The 20,293-nt window shown below is 44.5% G+C and overlaps 19 non-coding genes across 19 annotated transcripts; 5 read left to right on the plus strand and 14 right to left on the minus strand.

Annotated features, from left to right (window-relative positions):
- Positions 1-105: 105 nt before the first annotated feature.
- Positions 106-187, minus strand: trnas-aga (transfer RNA serine (anticodon AGA)). Its single transcript has one exon. It is a non-coding gene; the product is annotated as a tRNA-Ser (tRNA).
- Positions 188-2,036: 1,849 nt separating this feature from the next.
- On the minus strand, positions 2,037-2,118 carry trnas-aga (transfer RNA serine (anticodon AGA)). Its single transcript has one exon. It is a non-coding gene; the product is annotated as a tRNA-Ser (tRNA).
- Positions 2,119-3,967: 1,849 nt separating this feature from the next.
- On the minus strand, positions 3,968-4,049 carry trnas-aga (transfer RNA serine (anticodon AGA)). The gene has a single exon. It is a non-coding gene; the product is annotated as a tRNA-Ser (tRNA).
- A 1,849-nt stretch (positions 4,050-5,898) lies between these two features.
- Positions 5,899-5,980, minus strand: trnas-aga (transfer RNA serine (anticodon AGA)). Its single transcript has one exon. It is a non-coding gene; the product is annotated as a tRNA-Ser (tRNA).
- Positions 5,981-7,852: 1,872 nt separating this feature from the next.
- Positions 7,853-7,924, minus strand: trnag-ucc (transfer RNA glycine (anticodon UCC)). The gene has a single exon. It is a non-coding gene; the product is annotated as a tRNA-Gly (tRNA).
- Positions 7,925-8,084: 160 nt separating this feature from the next.
- trnal-uag (transfer RNA leucine (anticodon UAG)) lies at positions 8,085-8,166 on the plus strand. The gene has a single exon. It is a non-coding gene; the product is annotated as a tRNA-Leu (tRNA).
- A 180-nt stretch (positions 8,167-8,346) lies between these two features.
- trnas-aga (transfer RNA serine (anticodon AGA)) lies at positions 8,347-8,428 on the minus strand. The gene has a single exon. It is a non-coding gene; the product is annotated as a tRNA-Ser (tRNA).
- An 842-nt stretch (positions 8,429-9,270) lies between these two features.
- On the minus strand, positions 9,271-9,342 carry trnag-ucc (transfer RNA glycine (anticodon UCC)). The gene has a single exon. It is a non-coding gene; the product is annotated as a tRNA-Gly (tRNA).
- Positions 9,343-9,502: 160 nt separating this feature from the next.
- On the plus strand, positions 9,503-9,584 carry trnal-uag (transfer RNA leucine (anticodon UAG)). The gene has a single exon. It is a non-coding gene; the product is annotated as a tRNA-Leu (tRNA).
- A 180-nt stretch (positions 9,585-9,764) lies between these two features.
- Positions 9,765-9,846, minus strand: trnas-aga (transfer RNA serine (anticodon AGA)). The gene has a single exon. It is a non-coding gene; the product is annotated as a tRNA-Ser (tRNA).
- A 1,876-nt stretch (positions 9,847-11,722) lies between these two features.
- Positions 11,723-11,794, minus strand: trnag-ucc (transfer RNA glycine (anticodon UCC)). The gene has a single exon. It is a non-coding gene; the product is annotated as a tRNA-Gly (tRNA).
- A 160-nt stretch (positions 11,795-11,954) lies between these two features.
- Positions 11,955-12,036, plus strand: trnal-uag (transfer RNA leucine (anticodon UAG)). Its single transcript has one exon. It is a non-coding gene; the product is annotated as a tRNA-Leu (tRNA).
- A 180-nt stretch (positions 12,037-12,216) lies between these two features.
- trnas-aga (transfer RNA serine (anticodon AGA)) lies at positions 12,217-12,298 on the minus strand. Its single transcript has one exon. It is a non-coding gene; the product is annotated as a tRNA-Ser (tRNA).
- Positions 12,299-13,140: 842 nt separating this feature from the next.
- trnag-ucc (transfer RNA glycine (anticodon UCC)) lies at positions 13,141-13,212 on the minus strand. Its single transcript has one exon. It is a non-coding gene; the product is annotated as a tRNA-Gly (tRNA).
- A 160-nt stretch (positions 13,213-13,372) lies between these two features.
- Positions 13,373-13,454, plus strand: trnal-uag (transfer RNA leucine (anticodon UAG)). Its single transcript has one exon. It is a non-coding gene; the product is annotated as a tRNA-Leu (tRNA).
- Positions 13,455-13,634: 180 nt separating this feature from the next.
- Positions 13,635-13,716, minus strand: trnas-aga (transfer RNA serine (anticodon AGA)). The gene has a single exon. It is a non-coding gene; the product is annotated as a tRNA-Ser (tRNA).
- A 1,876-nt stretch (positions 13,717-15,592) lies between these two features.
- trnag-ucc (transfer RNA glycine (anticodon UCC)) lies at positions 15,593-15,664 on the minus strand. The gene has a single exon. It is a non-coding gene; the product is annotated as a tRNA-Gly (tRNA).
- Positions 15,665-15,824: 160 nt separating this feature from the next.
- trnal-uag (transfer RNA leucine (anticodon UAG)) lies at positions 15,825-15,906 on the plus strand. Its single transcript has one exon. It is a non-coding gene; the product is annotated as a tRNA-Leu (tRNA).
- Positions 15,907-16,086: 180 nt separating this feature from the next.
- trnas-aga (transfer RNA serine (anticodon AGA)) lies at positions 16,087-16,168 on the minus strand. The gene has a single exon. It is a non-coding gene; the product is annotated as a tRNA-Ser (tRNA).
- Between the last annotated feature and the right edge of the window lie 4,125 nt (positions 16,169-20,293).

Here is a 20,293-nt window from a genome sequence, read left to right on the forward strand (position 1 = left end):
AAAATACATATTCTAAATCTGGCCCTGGTCAAAAGCCAACCAGGGATTCTTTACTTCCGCCAAATGGCCTGCCAGCAGGGGCCCGTACGGGAACAACATGAACCACGTTGTTGGCAGGATTCGAACCTGCACGGGAAATTCCCAATGGATTTCTAGTCCATCGCATTAACCACTCGGCCACAACAACTCATTAGCTGCTTACGGGAACCTTTTCTTGTGCGTGTGTATGGGTTGTAGCCTTTTTTTCCTGCCGCCAAAAGTAGGAGGAGTTTTGAGGCCAAAGCGCATGCTTCTGAAATTCAGAGGGATGGCAATGTCAATCAAGAGTCCGCAGTTGAATACTTATTTACTTTGCAAAGATCGATCGATCGAAAGAAATCAAAAGCCATAGGCCTAAAAATGGGGCACTGGCAAAGTAAACAAAATCCCATCACACACTTGAGCAGAAGAAGCCATTACTCTCAGGATTTAAATCTACGTGGGGAGACCCCAAAAGAACTCTTTGGCCTCATTAGTCATCCCTGTCAAGGCGTTGCTGAATAATCTCATGTGTTATAAACATCTTGGACTTAGGCTAAAATGCTATGCTGCACCTTACCACCCAAGTACGCTTGTAGTTTGGGAATTTTGTTCACTGACAATTGCCAGAAAACCTTTTTGATTCTGAAAATAGAGCTTATTTGAGCGTTTCTTCTATAACGTAACACAGCGCCATCGGAACCTTTTCTTGTGCGTGTGTATGGGTTGTAGCCTTTTTTTCCTGCCGCCAAAAGTAGGAGGAGTTTTGAGGCCAAAGCGCATGCTTCTAAAGTTCAGAGGGATGGCAATGTCAACCAAGAGTCCGTAGTTGAATACTTATTTACTTTGCAAAGATCGATCGATCGATCGAAAGAAATCAAAAGCCATAGGCTTAAAAATGGGGCACTGGCAAAGTAAACAAAATCCCATCACACTCTTGAGCAGAAGTAGCCATTACTCTCAGGATTTAAATCTACGTGGGGAGACCCCAAAAGAACTCTTTGGCCTCATTAGTCATCCCTGTCAAGGCGTTGCTGAATAATCTCATGTGTTATAAACATCTTGGACTTAGGCTAAAATGCTATGCTGCACCTTACCACCCAAGTACGCTTGTAGTTTGGGAATTTTGTTCACTGACAATTGCCAGAAAACCTTTTTGATTCTGAAAATAGAGCTTATTTGAGCGTTTCTTCTATAACGTAACACAGCGCCATCGGACCGGACGACTCGGGCTGCCTCTGTGGCGCAACGGTAGCGCGTCTGACTCCAGATCAGAAAGTTGCGTGTTCAACTTCACGTCAGCGTCATGTACTTTGTTGATTCTTGTTATAGTGGGTGAACAGCATTCACTCATTCATGTTATGGGGCTGTTTCATACCTGTCACTCCGCAATCATGCGATCTGCCAAGAGGATTAGTTCAAATGCTCTAATACTCAACTGTTTGACAGTTTGGCCATTGCCCTCTGAGAGCTTTAGTTGTGAATGAAACTGCATATACACATGTATAACTCAAAAGTACAGCATGCGCTGGCCGGGAATCGAACCCGGGTCAACTGCTTGGAAAGCAGCTATGCTTACCACTATACCACCATCCCAAGGACACATGCTTTCGCAGTGCCGTGTCGCAAATCGGCGCCTGTAATTGATATCTAAAGTTCCATGCACACAGAACATGGTTTGAAGATAATTACTATCATAGAAACGCCTTTTTTTGCACGGTTTCGCTGGTCGCATTTCTTGTCCAACTGAGCAACAGGTAGGGTGGCCGAGTGGTCTAAGGCGCTGGATTTAGGTTCCAGTCTCTTCGGAGACGTGAGTTTAAATCCCACCGCTGCCAGTTCGCATGCCGAATGTGAAGAGCAGGGCTGTGTGATGTCTGTCGGCAGCGCTTCCGTTTGAGTTTAGCTTTCATAAAATACATATTCTAAATCTGGCCCTGGTCAAAAGCCAACCAGGGATTCTTTACTTCCGCCAAATGGCCTGCCAGCAGGGGCCCGTACGGGAACAACATGAACCACGTTGTTGGCAGGATTCGAACCTGCACGGGAAATTCCCAATGGATTTCTAGTCCATCGCATTAACCACTCGGCCACAACAACTCATTAGCTGCTTACGGGAACCTTTTCTTGTGCGTGTGTATGGGTTGTAGCCTTTTTTTCCTGCCGCCAAAAGTAGGAGGAGTTTTGAGGCCAAAGCGCATGCTTCTGAAATTCAGAGGGATGGCAATGTCAATCAAGAGTCCGCAGTTGAATACTTATTTACTTTGCAAAGATCGATCGATCGAAAGAAATCAAAAGCCATAGGCTTAAAAATGGGGCACTGGCAAAGTAAACAAAATCCCATCACACACTTGAGCAGAAGAAGCCATTACTCTCAGGATTTAAATCTACGTGGGGAGACCCCAAAAGAACTCTTTGGCCTCATTAGTCATCCCTGTCAAGGCGTTGCTGAATAATCTCATGTGTTATAAACATCTTGGACTTAGGCTAAAATGCTATGCTGCACCTTACCACCCAAGTACGCTTGTAGTTTGGGAATTTTGTTCACTGACAATTGCCAGAAAACCTTTTTGATTCTGAAAATAGAGCTTATTTGAGCGTTTCTTCTATAACGTAACACAGCGCCATCGGAACCTTTTCTTGTGCGTGTGTATGGGTTGTAGCCTTTTTTTCCTGCCGCCAAAAGTAGGAGGAGTTTTGAGGCCAAAGCGCATGCTTCTAAAGTTCAGAGGGATGGCAATGTCAACCAAGAGTCCGTAGTTGAATACTTATTTACTTTGCAAAGATCGATCGATCGATCGAAAGAAATCAAAAGCCATAGGCTTAAAAATGGGGCACTGGCAAAGTAAACAAAATCCCATCACACTCTTGAGCAGAAGTAGCCATTACTCTCAGGATTTAAATCTACGTGGGGAGACCCCAAAAGAACTCTTTGGCCTCATTAGTCATCCCTGTCAAGGCGTTGCTGAATAATCTCATGTGTTATAAACATCTTGGACTTAGGCTAAAATGCTATGCTGCACCTTACCACCCAAGTACGCTTGTAGTTTGGGAATTTTGTTCACTGACAATTGCCAGAAAACCTTTTTGATTCTGAAAATAGAGCTTATTTGAGCGTTTCTTCTATAACGTAACACAGCGCCATCGGACCGGACCACTCGGGCTGCCTCTGTGGCGCAACGGTAGCGCGTCTGACTCCAGATCAGAAAGTTGCGTGTTCAACTTCACGTCAGCGTCATGTACTTTGTTGATTCTTGTTATAGTGGGTGAACAGCATTCACTCATTCATGTTATGGGGCTGTTTCATACCTGTCACTCCGCAATCATGCGATCTGCCAAGAGGATTAGTTCAAATGCTCTAATACTCAACTGTTTGACAGTTTGGCCATTGCCCTCTGAGAGCTTTAGTTGTGAATGAAACTGCATATACACATGTATAACTCAAAAGTACAGCATGCGCTGGCCGGGAATCGAACCCGGGTCAACTGCTTGGAAGGCAGCTATGCTTACCACTATACCACCATCCCAAGGACACATGCTTTCGCAGTGCCGTGTCGCAAATCGGCGCCTGTAATTAATATCTAAAGTTCCATGCACACGGAACATGGTTTGAAGATAATTACTATCATAGAAACGCCTTTTTTTGCACGGTTTCGCTGGTCGCATTTCTTGTCCAACTGAGCAACAGGTAGGGTGGCCGAGTGGTCTAAGGCGCTGGATTTAGGTTCCAGTCTCTTCGGAGACGTGAGTTTAAATCCCACCGCTGCCAGTTCGCATGCCGAACGTCAAGAGCAGGGCTGTGTGATGTCTGTCGGCAGCGCTTCCGTTTGAGTTTAGCTTTCATAAAATACATATTCTAAATCTGGCCCTGGTCAAAAGCCAACCAGGGATTCTTTACTTCCGCCAAATGGCCTGCCAGCAGGGGCCCGTACGGGAACAACATGAACCACGTTGTTGGCAGGATTCGAACCTGCACGGGAAATTCCCAATGGATTTCTAGTCCATCGCATTAACCACTCGGCCACAACAACTCATTAGCTGCTTACGGGAACCTTTTCTTGTGCGTGTGTATGGGTTGTAGCCTTTTTTTCCTGCCGCCAAAAGTAGGAGGAGTTTTGAGGCCAAAGCGCATGCTTCTGAAATTCAGAGGGATGGCAATGTCAATCAAGAGTCCGCAGTTGAATACTTATTTACTTTGCAAAGATCGATCGATCGAAAGAAATCAAAAGCCATAGGCCTAAAAATGGGGCACTGGCAAAGTAAACAAAATCCCATCACACACTTGAGCAGAAGAAGCCATTACTCTCAGGATTTAAATCTACGTGGGGAGACCCCAAAAGAACTCTTTGGCCTCATTAGTCATCCCTGTCAAGGCGTTGCTGAATAATCTCATGTGTTATAAACATCTTGGACTTAGGCTAAAATGCTATGCTGCACCTTACCACCCAAGTACGCTTGTAGTTTGGGAATTTTGTTCACTGACAATTGCCAGAAAACCTTTTTGATTCTGAAAATAGAGCTTATTTGAGCGTTTCTTCTATAACGTAACACAGCGCCATCGGAACCTTTTCTTGTGCGTGTGTATGGGTTGTAGCCTTTTTTTCCTGCCGCCAAAAGTAGGAGGAGTTTTGAGGCCAAAGCGCATGCTTCTAAAGTTCAGAGGGATGGCAATGTCAACCAAGAGTCCGTAGTTGAATACTTATTTACTTTGCAAAGATCGATCGATCGATCGAAAGAAATCAAAAGCCATAGGCTTAAAAATGGGGCACTGGCAAAGTAAACAAAATCCCATCACACTCTTGAGCAGAAGTAGCCATTACTCTCAGGATTTAAATCTACGTGGGGAGACCCCAAAAGAACTCTTTGGCCTCATTAGTCATCCCTGTCAAGGCGTTGCTGAATAATCTCATGTGTTATAAACATCTTGGACTTAGGCTAAAATGCTATGCTGCACCTTACCACCCAAGTACGCTTGTAGTTTGGGAATTTTGTTCACTGACAATTGCCAGAAAACCTTTTTGATTCTGAAAATAGAGCTTATTTGAGCGTTTCTTCTATAACGTAACACAGCGCCATCGGACCTGACCACTCGGGCTGCCTCTGTGGCGCAACGGTAGCGCGTCTGACTCCAGATCAGAAAGTTGCGTGTTCAACTTCACGTCAGCGTCATGTACTTTGTTGATTCTTGTTATAGTGGGTGAACAGCATTCACTCATTCATGTTATGGGGCTGTTTCATACCTGTCACTCCGCAATCATGCGATCTGCCAAGAGGATTAGTTCAAATGCTCTAATACTCAACTGTTTGACAGTTTGGCCATTGCCCTCTGAGAGCTTTAGTTGTGAATGAAACTGCATATACACATGTATAACTCAAAAGTACAGCATGCGCTGTCCGGGAATCGAACCCGGGTCAACTGCTTGGAAGGCAGCTATGCTTACCACTATACCACCATCCCAAGGACACATGCTTTCGCAGTGCGGTGTCGCAAATCGGCGCCTGTAATTAATATCTAAAGTTCCATGCACACGGAACATGGTTTGAAGATAATTACTATCATAGAAACGCCTTTTTTTGCACGGTTTCGCTGGTCGCATTTCTTGTCCAACTGAGCAACAGGTAGGGTGGCCGAGTGGTCTAAGGCGCTGGATTTAGGTTCCAGTCTCTTCGGAGACGTGAGTTTAAATCCCACCGCTGCCAGTTCGCATGCCGAACGTCAAGAGCAGGGCTGTGTGATGTCTGTCGGCAGCGCTTCCGTTTGAGTTTAGCTTTCATAAAATACATATTCTAAATCTGGCCCTGGTCAAAAGCCAACCAGGGATTCTTTACTTCCGCCAAATGGCCTGCCAGCAGGGGCCCGTACGGGAACAACATGAACCACGTTGTTGGCAGGATTCGAACCTGCACGGGAAATTCCCAATGGATTTCTAGTCCATCGCATTAACCACTCGGCCACAACAACTCATTAGCTGCTTACGGGAACCTTTTCTTGTGCGTGTGTATGGGTTGTAGCCTTTTTTTCCTGCCGCCAAAAGTAGGAGGAGTTTTGAGGCCAAAGCGCATGCTTCTGAAATTCAGAGGGATGGCAATGTCAATCAAGAGTCCGCAGTTGAATACTTATTTACTTTGCAAAGATCGATCGATCGAAAGAAATCAAAAGCCATAGGCTTAAAAATGGGGCACTGGCAAAGTAAACAAAATCCCATCACACACTTGAGCAGAAGAAGCCATTACTCTCAGGATTTAAATCTACGTGGGGAGACCCCAAAAGAACTCTTTGGCCTCATTAGTCATCCCTGTCAAGGCGTTGCTGAATAATCTCATGTGTTATAAACATCTTGGACTTAGGCTAAAATGCTATGCTGCACCTTACCACCCAAGTACGCTTGTAGTTTGGGAATTTTGTTCACTGACAATTGCCAGAAAACCTTTTTGATTCTGAAAATAGAGCTTATTTGAGCGTTTCTTCTATAACGTAACACAGCGCCATCGGAACCTTTTCTTGTGCGTGTGTATGGGTTGTAGCCTTTTTTTCCTGCCGCCAAAAGTAGGAGGAGTTTTGAGGCCAAAGCGCATGCTTCTAAAGTTCAGAGGGATGGCAATGTCAACCAAGAGTCCGTAGTTGAATACTTATTTACTTTGCAAAGATCGATCGATCGATCGAAAGAAATCAAAAGCCATAGGCTTAAAAATGGGGCACTGGCAAAGTAAACAAAATCCCATCACACACTTGAGCAGAAGAAGCCATTACTCTCAGGATTTAAATCTACGTGGGGAGACCCCAAAAGAACTCTTTGGCCTCATTAGTCATCCCTGTCAAGGCGTTGCTGAATAATCTCATGTGTTATAAACATCTTGGACTTAGGCTAAAATGCTATGCTGCTCCTTACCACCCAAGTACGCTTGTAGTTTGGGAATTTTGTTCACTGACAATTGCCAGAAAACCTTTTTGATTCTGAAAATAGAGCTTATTTGAGCGTTTCTTCTATAACGTAACACAGCGCCATCGGAACCTTTTCTTGTGCGTGTGTATGGGTTGTAGCCTTTTTTTCCTGCCGCCAAAAGTAGGAGGAGTTTTGAGGCCAAAGCGCATGCTTCTAAAGTTCAAAGGGATGGCAATGTCAACCAAGAGTCCGCAGTTGAATACTTATTTACTTTGCAAAGATCGATCGATCGATCGAAAGAAATCAAAAGCCATAGGCTTAAAAATGGGGCACTGGCAAAGTAAACAAAATCCCATCACACACTTGAGCAGAAGAAGCCATTACTCTCAGGATTTAAATCTACGTGGGGAGACCCCAAAAGAACTCTTTGGCCTCATTAGTCATCCCTGTCAAGGCGTTGCTGAATAATCTCATGTGTTATAAACATCTTGGACTTAGGCTAAAATGCTATGCTGCTCCTTACCACCCAAGTACGCTTGTAGTTTGGGAATTTTGTTCACTGACAATTGCCAGAAAACCTTTTTGATTCTGAAAATAGAGCTTATTTGAGCGTTTCTTCTATAACGTAACACAGCGCCATCGGACCGGACCACTCGGGCTGCCTCTGTGGCGCAACGGTAGCGCGTCTGACTCCAGATCAGAAAGTTGCGTGCTCAACTTCATGTCAGCGTCATGTACTTTGTTGATTCTTGTTATAGTGGGTGAACAGCATTCACTCATTCATGTTATGGGGCTGTTTCATACCTGTCACTCCGCAATCATGCGATCTGCCAAGAGGATTAGTTCAAATGCTCTAATACTCAACTGTTTGACAGTTTGGCCATTGCCCTCTGAGAGCTTTAGTTGTGAATGAAACTGCATATACACATGTATAACTCAAAAGTACAGCATGCGATGGCCGGGAATCGAACCCGGGTCAACTGCTTGGAAGGCAGCTATGCTTACCACTATACCACCATCGCAAGGACACATGCTTTAGCAGTGCCGTGTCGCAAATCGGCGCCTGTAATTGATATCTAAAGTTCCATGCACACGGAACATGGTTTGAAGATAATTACTATCATAGAAACGCCTTTTTTTGCACGGTTTCGCTGGTCGCATTTCTTGTCCAACTGAGCAACAGGTAGCGTGGCCGAGTGGTCTAAGGCGCTGGATTTAGGTTCCAGTCTCTTCGGAGGCGTGGGTTTAAATCCCACCGCTGCCAGTTCGCATGCCGAACGTCAAGAGCAGGGCTGTGTGATGTCTGTCGGCAGCGCTTCCGTTTGAGTTTAGCTTTCATAAAATACATATTCTAAATCTGGCCCTGGTCAAAAGCCAACCAGGTATTCTTTACTTCCGCCAAATGGCCTGCCAGCAGGGGCCCGTACGGGAACAACATGAACCACGTTGTTGGCAGGATTCGAACCTGCGCGTGAAATTCCCAATGGATTTCTAGTCCATCGCCTTAACCACTCGGCCACAACAACTCATTAACTGCTTACGGGAACCTTTTCTTGTGCGTGTGTATGGGTTGTAGCCTTTTTTTCCTGCCGCCAAAAGTAGGAGGAGTTTTGAGGCCAAAGCGCATGCTTCTAAAGTTCAGAGGGATGGCAATGTCAACCAAGAGTCCGCAGTTGAATACTTATTTACTTTGCAAAGATCGATCGATCGATCGAAAGAAATCAAAAGCCATAGGCTTAAAAATGGGGCACTGGCAAAGTAAACAAAATCCCATCACACACTTGAGCAGAAGAAGCCATTACTCCCAGGATTTAAATCTACGTGGGGAGACCCCAAAAGAACTCTTTGGCCTCATTAGTCATCCCTGTCAAGGCGTTGCTGAATAATCTCATGTGTTATAAACATCTTGGACTTAGGCTAAAATGCTATGCTGCTCCTTACCACCCAAGTACGCTTGTAGTTTGGGAATTTTGTTCACTGACAATTGCCAGAAAACCTTTTTGATTCTGAAAATAGAGCTTATTTGAGCGTTTCTTCTATAACGTAACACAGCGCCATCGGACCGGACCACTCGGGCTGCCTCTGTGGCGCAACGGTAGCGCGTCTGACTCCAGATCAGAAAGTTGCGTGCTCAACTTCATGTCAGCGTCATGTACTTTGTTGATTCTTGTTATAGTGGGTGAACAGCATTCACTCATTCATGTTATGGGGCTGTTTCATACCTGTCACTCCGCAATCATGCGATCTGCCAAGAGGATTAGTTCAAATGCTCTAATACTCAACTGTTTGACAGTTTGGCCATTGCCCTCTGAGAGCTTTAGTTGTGAATGAAACTGCATATACACATGTATAACTCAAAAGTACAGCATGCGATGGCCGGGAATCGAACCCGGGTCAACTGCTTGGAAGGCAGCTATGCTTACCACTATACCACCATCGCAAGGACACATGCTTTAGCAGTGCCGTGTCGCAAATCGGCGCCTGTAATTGATATCTAAAGTTCCATGCACACGGAACATGGTTTGAAGATAATTACTATCATAGAAACGCCTTTTTTTGCACGGTTTCGCTGGTCGCATTTCTTGTCCAACTGAGCAACAGGTAGCGTGGCCGAGTGGTCTAAGGCGCTGGATTTAGGTTCCAGTCTCTTCGGAGGCGTGGGTTTAAATCCCACCGCTGCCAGTTCGCATGCCGAACGTCAAGAGCAGGGCTGTGTGATGTCTGTCGGCAGCGCTTCCGTTTGAGTTTAGCTTTCATAAAATACATATTCTAAATCTGGCCCTGGTCAAAAGCCAACCAGGTATTCTTTACTTCCGCCAAATGGCCTGCCAGCAGGGGCCCGTACGGGAACAACATGAACCACGTTGTTGGCAGGATTCGAACCTGCGCGGGAAATTCCCAATGGATTTCTAGTCCATCGCCTTAACCACTCGGCCACAACAACTCATTAGCTGCTTACGGGAACCTTTTCTTGTGCGTGTGTATGGGTTGTAGCCTTTTTTTCCTGCCGCCAAAAGTAGGAGGAGTTTTGAGGCCAAAGCGCATGCTTCTAAAGTTCAGAGGGATGGCAATGTCAACCAAGAGTCCGCAGTTGAATACTTATTTACTTTGCAAAGATCGATCGATCGATCGAAAGAAATCAAAAGCCATAGGCTTAAAAATGGGGCACTGGCAAAGTAAACAAAATCCCATCACACACTTGAGCAGAAGAAGCCATTACTCTCAGGATTTAAATATACGTGGGGAGACCCCAAAAGAACTCTTTGGCCTCATTAGTCATCCCTGTCAAGGCGTTGCTGAATAATCTTATGTGTTATAAACATCTTGGACTTAGGCTAAAATGCTATGCTGCTCCTTACCACCCAAGTACGCTTGTAGTTTGGGAATTTTGTTCACTGACAATTGCCAGAAAACCTTTTTGATTCTGAAAATAGAGCTTATTTGAGCGTTTCTTCTATAACGTAACACAGCGCCATCGGAACCTTTTCTTGTGCGTGTGTATGGGTTGTAGCCTTTTTTTCCTGCCGCCAAAAGTAGGAGGAGTTTTGAGGCCAAAGCGCATGCTTCTAAAGTTCAGAGGGATGGCAATGTCAACCAAGAGTCCGCAGTTGAATACTTATTTACTTTGCAAAGATCGATCGATCGATCGAAAGAAATCAAAAGCCATAGGCTTAAAAATGGGGCACTGGCAAAGTAAACAAAATCCCATCACACACTTGAGCAGAAGAAGCCATTACTCTCAGGATTTAAATCTACGTGGGGAGACCCCAAAAGAACTCTTTGGCCTCATTAGTCATCCCTGTCAAGGCGTTGCTGAATAATCTCATGTGTTATAAACATCTTGGACTTAGGCTAAAATGCTATGCTGCACCTTACCACCCAAGTACGCTTGTAGTTTGGGAATTTTGTTCACTGACAATTGCCAGAAAACCTTTTTGATTCTGAAAATAGAGCTTATTTGAGCGTTTCTTCTATAACGTAACACAGCGCCATCGGAACCTTTTCTTGTGCGTGTGTATGGGTTGTAGCCTTTTTTTCCTGCCGCCAAAAGTAGGAGGAGTTTTGAGGCCAAAGCGCATGCTTCTAAAGTTCAGAGGGATGGCAATGTCAACCAAGAGTCCGTAGTTGAATACTTATTTACTTTGCAAAGATCGATCGATCGATCGAAAGAAATCAAAAGCCATAGGCTTAAAAATGGGGCACTGGCAAAGTAAACAAAATCCCATCACACACTTGAGCAGAAGAAGCCATTACTCTCAGGATTTAAATCTACGTGGGGAGACCCCAAAAGAACTCTTTGGCCTCATTAGTCATCCCTGTCAAGGCGTTGCTGAATAATCTCATGTGTTATAAACATCTTGGACTTAGGCTAAAATGCTATGCTGCACCTTACCACCCAAGTACGCTTGTAGTTTGGGAATTTTGTTCACTGACAATTGCCAGAAAACCTTTTTGATTCTGAAAATAGAGCTTATTTGAGCGTTTCTTCTATAACGTAACACAGCGCCATCGGACCGGACCACTCGGGCTGCCTCTGTGGCGCAACGGTAGCGCGTCTGACTCCAGATCAGAAAGTTGCGTGTTCAACTTCATGTCAGCGTCATGTACTTTGTTGATTCTTGTTATAGTGGGTGAACAGCATTCACTCATTCATGTTATGGGGCTGTTTCATACCTGTCACTCCGCAATCATGCGATCTGCCAAGAGGATTAGTTCAAATGCTCTAATACTCAATTGTTTGACAGTTTGGCCATTGCCCTCTGAGAGCTTTAGTTGTGAATGAAACTGCATATACACATGTATAACTCAAAAGTACAGCATGCGCTGGCCGGGAATCGAACCCGGGTCAACTGCTTGGAAGGCAGCTATGCTTACCACTATACCACCATCGCAAGGACACATGCTTTCGCAGTGCCGTGTCGCAAATCGGCGCCTGTAATTGATATCTAAAGTTCCATGCACACGGAACATGGTTTGAAGATAATTACTATCATAGAAACGCCTTTTTTTGCACGGTTTCGCTGGTCGCATTTCTTGTCCAACTGAGCAACAGGTAGCGTGGCCGAGTGGTCTAAGGCGCTGGATTTAGGTTCCAGTCTCTTCGGAGGCGTGGGTTTAAATCCCACCGCTGCCAGTTCGCATGCCGAACGTCAAGAGCAGGGCTGTGTGATGTCTGTCGGCAGCGCTTCCGTTTGAGTTTAGCTTTCATAAAATGCATATTCTAAATCTGGCCCTGGTCAAAAGCCAACCAGGTATTCTTTACTTCCGCCAAATGGCCTGCCAGCAGGGGCCCGTACGGGAACAACATGAACCACGTTGTTGGCAGGATTCGAACCTGCGCGTGAAATTCCCAATGGATTTCTAGTCCATCGCCTTAACCACTCGGCCACAACAACTCATTAACTGCTTACGGGAACCTTTTCTTGTGCGTGTGTATGGGTTGTAGCCTTTTTTTCCTGCCGCCAAAAGTAGGAGGAGTTTTGAGGCCAAAGCGCATGCTTCTAAAGTTCAGAGGGATGGCAATGTCAACCAAGAGTCCGCAGTTGAATACTTATTTACTTTGCAAAGATCGATCGATCGATCGAAAGAAATCAAAAGCCATAGGCTTAAAAATGGGGCACTGGCAAAGTAAACAAAATCCCATCACACACTTGAGCAGAAGAAGCCATTACTCCCAGGATTTAAATCTACGTGGGGAGACCCCAAAAGAACTCTTTGGCCTCATTAGTCATCCCTGTCAAGGCGTTGCTGAATAATCTCATGTGTTATAAACATCTTGGACTTAGGCTAAAATGCTATGCTGCTCCTTACCACCCAAGTACGCTTGTAGTTTGGGAATTTTGTTCACTGACAATTGCCAGAAAACCTTTTTGATTCTGAAAATAGAGCTTATTTGAGCGTTTCTTCTATAACGTAACACAGCGCCATCGGACCGGACCACTCGGGCTGCCTCTGTGGCGCAACGGTAGCGCGTCTGACTCCAGATCAGAAAGTTGCGTGCTCAACTTCATGTCAGCGTCATGTACTTTGTTGATTCTTGTTATAGTGGGTGAACAGCATTCACTCATTCATGTTATGGGGCTGTTTCATACCTGTCACTCCGCAATCATGCGATCTGCCAAGAGGATTAGTTCAAATGCTCTAATACTCAACTGTTTGACAGTTTGGCCATTGCCCTCTGAGAGCTTTAGTTGTGAATGAAACTGCATATACACATGTATAACTCAAAAGTACAGCATGCGATGGCCGGGAATCGAACCCGGGTCAACTGCTTGGAAGGCAGCTATGCTTACCACTATACCACCATCGCAAGGACACATGCTTTAGCAGTGCCGTGTCGCAAATCGGCGCCTGTAATTGATATCTAAAGTTCCATGCACACGGAACATGGTTTGAAGATAATTACTATCATAGAAACGCCTTTTTTTGCACGGTTTCGCTGGTCGCATTTCTTGTCCAACTGAGCAACAGGTAGCGTGGCCGAGTGGTCTAAGGCGCTGGATTTAGGTTCCAGTCTCTTCGGAGGCGTGGGTTTAAATCCCACCGCTGCCAGTTCGCATGCCGAACGTCAAGAGCAGGGCTGTGTGATGTCTGTCGGCAGCGCTTCCGTTTGAGTTTAGCTTTCATAAAATACATATTCTAAATCTGGCCCTGGTCAAAAGCCAACCAGGTATTCTTTACTTCCGCCAAATGGCCTGCCAGCAGGGGCCCGTACGGGAACAACATGAACCACGTTGTTGGCAGGATTCGAACCTGCGCGGGAAATTCCCAATGGATTTCTAGTCCATCGCCTTAACCACTCGGCCACAACAACTCATTAGCTGCTTACGGGAACCTTTTCTTGTGCGTGTGTATGGGTTGTAGCCTTTTTTTCCTGCCGCCAAAAGTAGGAGGAGTTTTGAGGCCAAAGCGCATGCTTCTAAAGTTCAGAGGGATGGCAATGTCAACCAAGAGTCCGCAGTTGAATACTTATTTACTTTGCAAAGATCGATCGATCGATCGAAAGAAATCAAAAGCCATAGGCTTAAAAATGGGGCACTGGCAAAGTAAACAAAATCCCATCACACACTTGAGCAGAAGAAGCCATTACTCTCAGGATTTAAATATACGTGGGGAGACCCCAAAAGAACTCTTTGGCCTCATTAGTCATCCCTGTCAAGGCGTTGCTGAATAATCTTATGTGTTATAAACATCTTGGACTTAGGCTAAAATGCTATGCTGCTCCTTACCACCCAAGTACGCTTGTAGTTTGGGAATTTTGTTCACTGACAATTGCCAGAAAACCTTTTTGATTCTGAAAATAGAGCTTATTTGAGCGTTTCTTCTATAACGTAACACAGCGCCATCGGAACCTTTTCTTGTGCGTGTGTATGGGTTGTAGCCTTTTTTTCCTGCCGCCAAAAGTAGGAGGAGTTTTGAGGCCAAAGCGCATGCTTCTAAAGTTCAGAGGGATGGCAATGTCAACCAAGAGTCCGCAGTTGAATACTTATTTACTTTGCAAAGATCGATCGATCGATCGAAAGAAATCAAAAGCCATAGGCTTAAAAATGGGGCACTGGCAAAGTAAACAAAATCCCATCACACACTTGAGCAGAAGAAGCCATTACTCTCAGGATTTAAATCTACGTGGGGAGACCCCAAAAGAACTCTTTGGCCTCATTAGTCATCCCTGTCAAGGCGTTGCTGAATAATCTCATGTGTTATAAACATCTTGGACTTAGGCTAAAATGCTATGCTGCACCTTACCACCCAAGTACGCTTGTAGTTTGGGAATTTTGTTCACTGACAATTGCCAGAAAACCTTTTTGATTCTGAAAATAGAGCTTATTTGAGCGTTTCTTCTATAACGTAACACAGCGCCATCGGAACCTTTTCTTGTGCGTGTGTATGGGTTGTAGCCTTTTTTTCCTGCCGCCAAAAGTAGGAGGAGTTTTGAGGCCAAAGCGCATGCTTCTAAAGTTCAGAGGGATGGCAATGTCAACCAAGAGTCCGTAGTTGAATACTTATTTACTTTGCAAAGATCGATCGATCGATCGAAAGAAATCAAAAGCCATAGGCTTAAAAATGGGGCACTGGCAAAGTAAACAAAATCCCATCACACACTTGAGCAGAAGAAGCCATTACTCTCAGGATTTAAATCTACGTGGGGAGACCCCAAAAGAACTCTTTGGCCTCATTAGTCATCCCTGTCAAGGCGTTGCTGAATAATCTCATGTGTTATAAACATCTTGGACTTAGGCTAAAATGCTATGCTGCACCTTACCACCCAAGTACGCTTGTAGTTTGGGAATTTTGTTCACTGACAATTGCCAGAAAACCTTTTTGATTCTGAAAATAGAGCTTATTTGAGCGTTTCTTCTATAACGTAACACAGCGCCATCGGACCGGACCACTCGGGCTGCCTCTGTGGCGCAACGGTAGCGCGTCTGACTCCAGATCAGAAAGTTGCGTGTTCAACTTCATGTCAGCGTCATGTACTTTGTTGATTCTTGTTATAGTGGGTGAACAGCATTCACTCATTCATGTTATGGGGCTGTTTCATACCTGTCACTCCGCAATCATGCGATCTGCCAAGAGGATTAGTTCAAATGCTCTAATACTCAATTGTTTGACAGTTTGGCCATTGCCCTCTGAGAGCTTTAGTTGTGAATGAAACTGCATATACACATGTATAACTCAAAAGTACAGCATGCGATGGCCGGGAATCGAACCCGGGTCAACTGCTTGGAAGGCAGCTATGCTTACCACTATACCACCATCGCAAGGACACATGCTTTCGCAGTGCCGTGTCGCAAATCGGCGCCTGTAATTGATATCTAAAGTTCCATGCACACGGAACATGGTTTGAAGATAATTACTATCATAGAAACGCCTTTTTTTGCACGGTTTCGCTGGTCGCATTTCTTGTCCAACTGAGCAACAGGTAGCGTGGCCGAGTGGTCTAAGGCGCTGGATTTAGGTTCCAGTCTCTTCGGAGGCGTGGGTTTAAATCCCACCGCTGCCAGTTCGCATGCCGAACGTCAAGAGCAGGGCTGTGTGATGTCTGTCGGCAGCGCTTCCGTTTGAGTTTAGCTTTCATAAAATGCATATTCTAAATCTGGCCCTGGTCAAAAGCCAACCAGGGATTCTTTACTTCCGCCAAATGGCCTGCCAGCAGGGGCCCGTACGGGAACAACATGAACCACGTTGTTGGCAGGATTCAAACCTGCGCGGGAAATTCCCAATGGATTTCTAGTCCATCGCATTAACCACTCGGCCACAACAACTCATTAGCTGCTTACGGGAACCTTTTCTTGTGCGTGTGTATGGGTTGTAGCCTTTTTTTCCTGCCGCCAAAAGTAGGAGGAGTTTTGAGGCCAAAGCGCATGCTTCTGAAATTCAGAGGGATGGCAATGTCAATCAAGAGTCCGCAGTTGAATACTTATTTACTTTGCAAAGATCGATCGATCGAAAGAAATCAAAAGCCATAGGCTTAAAAATGGGGCACTGGCAAAGTAAACAAAATCCCATCACACACTTGAGCAGAAGAAGCCATTACTCTCAGGATTTAAATCTACGTGGGGAGACCCCAAAAGAACTCTTTGGCCTCATTAGTCATCCCTGTCAAGGCGTTGCTGAATAATCTCATGTGTTATAAACATCTTGGACTTAGGCTAAAATGCTATGCTGCACCTTACCACCCAAGTACGCTTGTAGTTTGGGAATTTTGTTCACTGACAATTGCCAGAAAACCTTTTTGATTCTGAAAATAGAGCTTATTTGAGCGTTTCTTCTATAACGTAACACAGCGCCATCGGAACCTTTTCTTGTGCGTGTGTATGGGTTGTTGCCTTTTTTTCCTGCCGCCAAAAGTAGGAGGAGTTTTGAGGCCAAAGCGCATGCTTCTGAAGTTCAGAGGGATGGCAATGTCAATCAAGAGTCCGCAGTTGAATACTTATTTACTTTGCAAAGATCGATCGATCGATCGATCGAAAGAAATCAAAAGCCATAGGCTTAAAAATGGGGCACTGGCAAAGTAAACAAAATCCCATCACACACTTGAGCAGAAGAAGCCATTACTCTCAGGATTTAAATCTACGTGGGGAGACCCCAAAAGAACTCTTTGGCCTCATTAGTCATCCCTGTCAAGGCGTTGCTGAATAATCTCATGTGTTATAAACATCTTGGACTTAGGCTAAAATGCTATGCTGCTCCTTACCACCCAAGTACGCTTGTAGTTTGGGAATTTTGTTCACTGACAATTGCCAGAAAACCTTTTTGATTCTGAAAATAGAGCTTATTTGAGCGTTTCTTCTATAACGTAACACAGCGCCATCGGAACCTTTTCTTGTGCGTGTGTATGGGTTGTAGCCTTTTTTTCCTGCCGCCAAAAGTAGGAGGAGTTTTGAGGCCAAAGCGCATGCTTCTAAAGTTCAGAGGGATGGCAATGTCAACCAAGAGTCCGCAGTTGAATACTTATTTACTTTGCAAAGATCGATCGATCGATCGAAAGAAATCAAAAGCCATAGGCTTAAAAATGGGGCACTGGCAAAGTAAACAAAATCCCATCACACACTTGAGCAGAAGAAGCCATTACTCTCAGGATTTAAATCTACGTGGGGAGACCCCAAAAGAACTCTTTGGCCTCATTAGTCATCCCTGTCAAGGCGTTGCTGAATAATCTCATGTGTTATAAACATCTTGGACTTAGGCTAAAATGCTATGCTGCTCCTTACCACCCAAGTACGCTTGTAGTTTGGGAATTTTGTTCACTGACAATTGCCAGAAAACCTTTTTGATTCTGAAAATAGAGCTTATTTGAGCGTTTCTTCTATAACGTAACACAGCGCCATCGGAACCTTTTCTTGTGCGTGTGTATGGGTTGTAGCCTTTTTTTCCTGCCGCCAAAAGTAGGAGGAGTTTTGAGGCCAAAGCGCATGCTTCTAAAGTTCAGAGGGATGGCAATGTCAACCAAGAGTCCGCAGTTGAATACTTATTTACTTTGCAAAGATCGATCGATCGAAAGAAATCAAAAGCCATAGGCTTAAAAATGGGGCACTGGCAAAGTAAACAAAATCCCATCACACACTTGAGCAGAAGAAGCCATTACTCTCAGGATTTAAATCTACGTGGGGAGACCCCAAAAGAACTCTTTGGCCTCATTAGTCATCCCTGTCAAGGCGTTGCTGAATAATCTCATGTGTTATAAACATCTTGGACTTAGGCTAAAATGCTATGCTGCACCTTACCACCCAAGTACGCTTGTAGTTTGGGAATTTTGTTCACTGACAATTGCCAGAAAACCTTTTTGATTCTGAAAATAGAGCTTATTTGAGCGTTTCTTCTATAACGTAACACAGCGCCATCGGAACCTTTTCTTGTGCGTGTGTATGGGTTGTAGCCTTTTTTTCCTGCCGCCAAAAGTAGGAGGAGTTTTGAGGCCAAAGCGCATGCTTCTAAAGTTCAGAGGGATGGCAATGTCAACCAAGAGTCCGCAGTTGAATACTTATTTACTTTGCAAAGATCGATCGATCGATCGAAAGAAATCAAAAGCCATAGGCTTAAAAATGGGGCACTGGCAAAGTAAACAAAATCCCATCACACACTTGAGCAGAAGAAGCCATTACTCTCAGGATTTAAATCTACGTGGGGAGACCCCAAAAGAACTCTTTGGCCTCATTAGTCATCCCTGTCAAGGCGTTGCTGAATAATCTCATGTGTTATAAACATCTTGGACTTAGGCTAAAATGCTATGCTGCTCCTTACCACCCAAGTACGCTTGTAGTTTGGGAATTTTGTTCACTGACAATTGCCAGAAAACCTTTTTGATTCTGAAAATAGAGCTTATTTGAGCGTTTCTTCTATAACGTAACACAGCGCAATCGGAACCTTTTCTTGTGCGTGTGTATGGGTTGTAGCCTTTTTTTCCTGCCGCCAAAAGTAGGAGGAGTTTTGAGGCCAAAGCGCATGCTTCTAAAGTTCAGAGGGATGGCAATGTCAACCAAGAGTCCGCAGTTGAATACTTATTTACTTTGCAACGATCGATCGATCGAAAGAAATCAAAAGCCATAGGCTTAAAAATGGGGCACTGGCAAAGTAAACAAAATCCCATCACACACTTGAGCAGAAGAAGCCATTACTCTCAGGATTTAAATCTACGTGGGGAGACCCCAAAAGAACTCTTTGGCCTCATTAGTCATCCCTGTCAAGGCGTTGCTGAATAATCTCATGTGTTATAAACATCTTGGACTTAGGCTAAAATGCTATGCTGCACCTTACCACCCAAGTACGCTTGTAGTTTGGGAATTTTGTTCACTGACAATTGCCAGAAAACCTTTTTGATTCTGAAAATAGAGCTTATTTGAGCGTTTCTTCTATAACGTAACACAGCGCCATCGGAACCTTTTCTTGTGCGTGTGTATGGGTTGTAGCCTTTTTTTCCTGCCGCCAAAAGTAGGAGGAGTTTTGAGGCCAAAGCGCATGCTTCTAAAGTTCAGAGGGATGGCAATGTCAACCAAGAGTCCGCAGTTGAATACTTATTTACTTTGCAAAGATCGATCGATCGATCGAAAGAAATCAAAAGCCATAGGCTTAAAATTGGGGCACTGGCAAAGTAAACAAAATCCCATCACACACTTGAGCAGAAGAAGCCATTACTCTCAGGATTTAAATCTACGTGGGGAGACCCCAAAAGAACTCTTTGGCCTCATTAGTCATCCCTGTCAAGGCGTTGCTGAATAATCTCATGTGTTATAAACATCTTGGACTTAGGCTAAAATGCTATGCTGCACCTTACCACCCAAGTACGCTTGTAGTTTGGGAATTTTGTTCACTGACAATTGCCAGAAAACCTTTTTGATTCTGAAAATAGAGCTTATTTGAGCGTTTCTTCTATAACGTAACACAGCGCCATCGGAACCTTTTCTTGTGCGTGTGTATGGGTTGTAGCCTTTTTTTCCTGCCGCCAAAAGTAGGAGGAGTTTTGAGGCCAAAGCGCATGCTTCTAAAGTTCAGAGGGATGGCAATGTCAACCAAGAGTCCGCAGTTGAATACTTATTTACTTTGCAAAGATCGATCGATCGATCGAAAGAAATCAAAAGCCATAGGCTTAAAAATGGGGCACTGGCAAAGTAAACAAAATCCCATCACACACTTGAGCAGAAGAAGCCATTACTCTCAGGATTTAAATCTACGTGGGGAGACCCCAAAAGAACTCTTTGGCCTCATTAGTCATCCCTGTCAAGGCGTTGCTGAATAATCTCATGTGTTATAAACATCTTGGACTTAGGCTAAAATGCTATGCTGCACCTTACCACCCAAGTACGCTTGTAGTTTGGGAATTTTGTTCACTGACAATTGCCAGAAAACCTTTTTGATTCTGAAAATAGAGCTTATTTGAGCGTTTCTTCTAT

The sequence above is a fragment of the Eucyclogobius newberryi genome, unplaced genomic scaffold (genome assembly GCF_026437365.1).
Source record: "Eucyclogobius newberryi isolate DKJ021-1_F unplaced genomic scaffold, fEucNew1.0.hap1 SCAF_11, whole genome shotgun sequence".
Classification (NCBI taxonomy): Eukaryota; Metazoa; Chordata; class Actinopteri; order Gobiiformes; family Gobiidae; genus Eucyclogobius; species Eucyclogobius newberryi.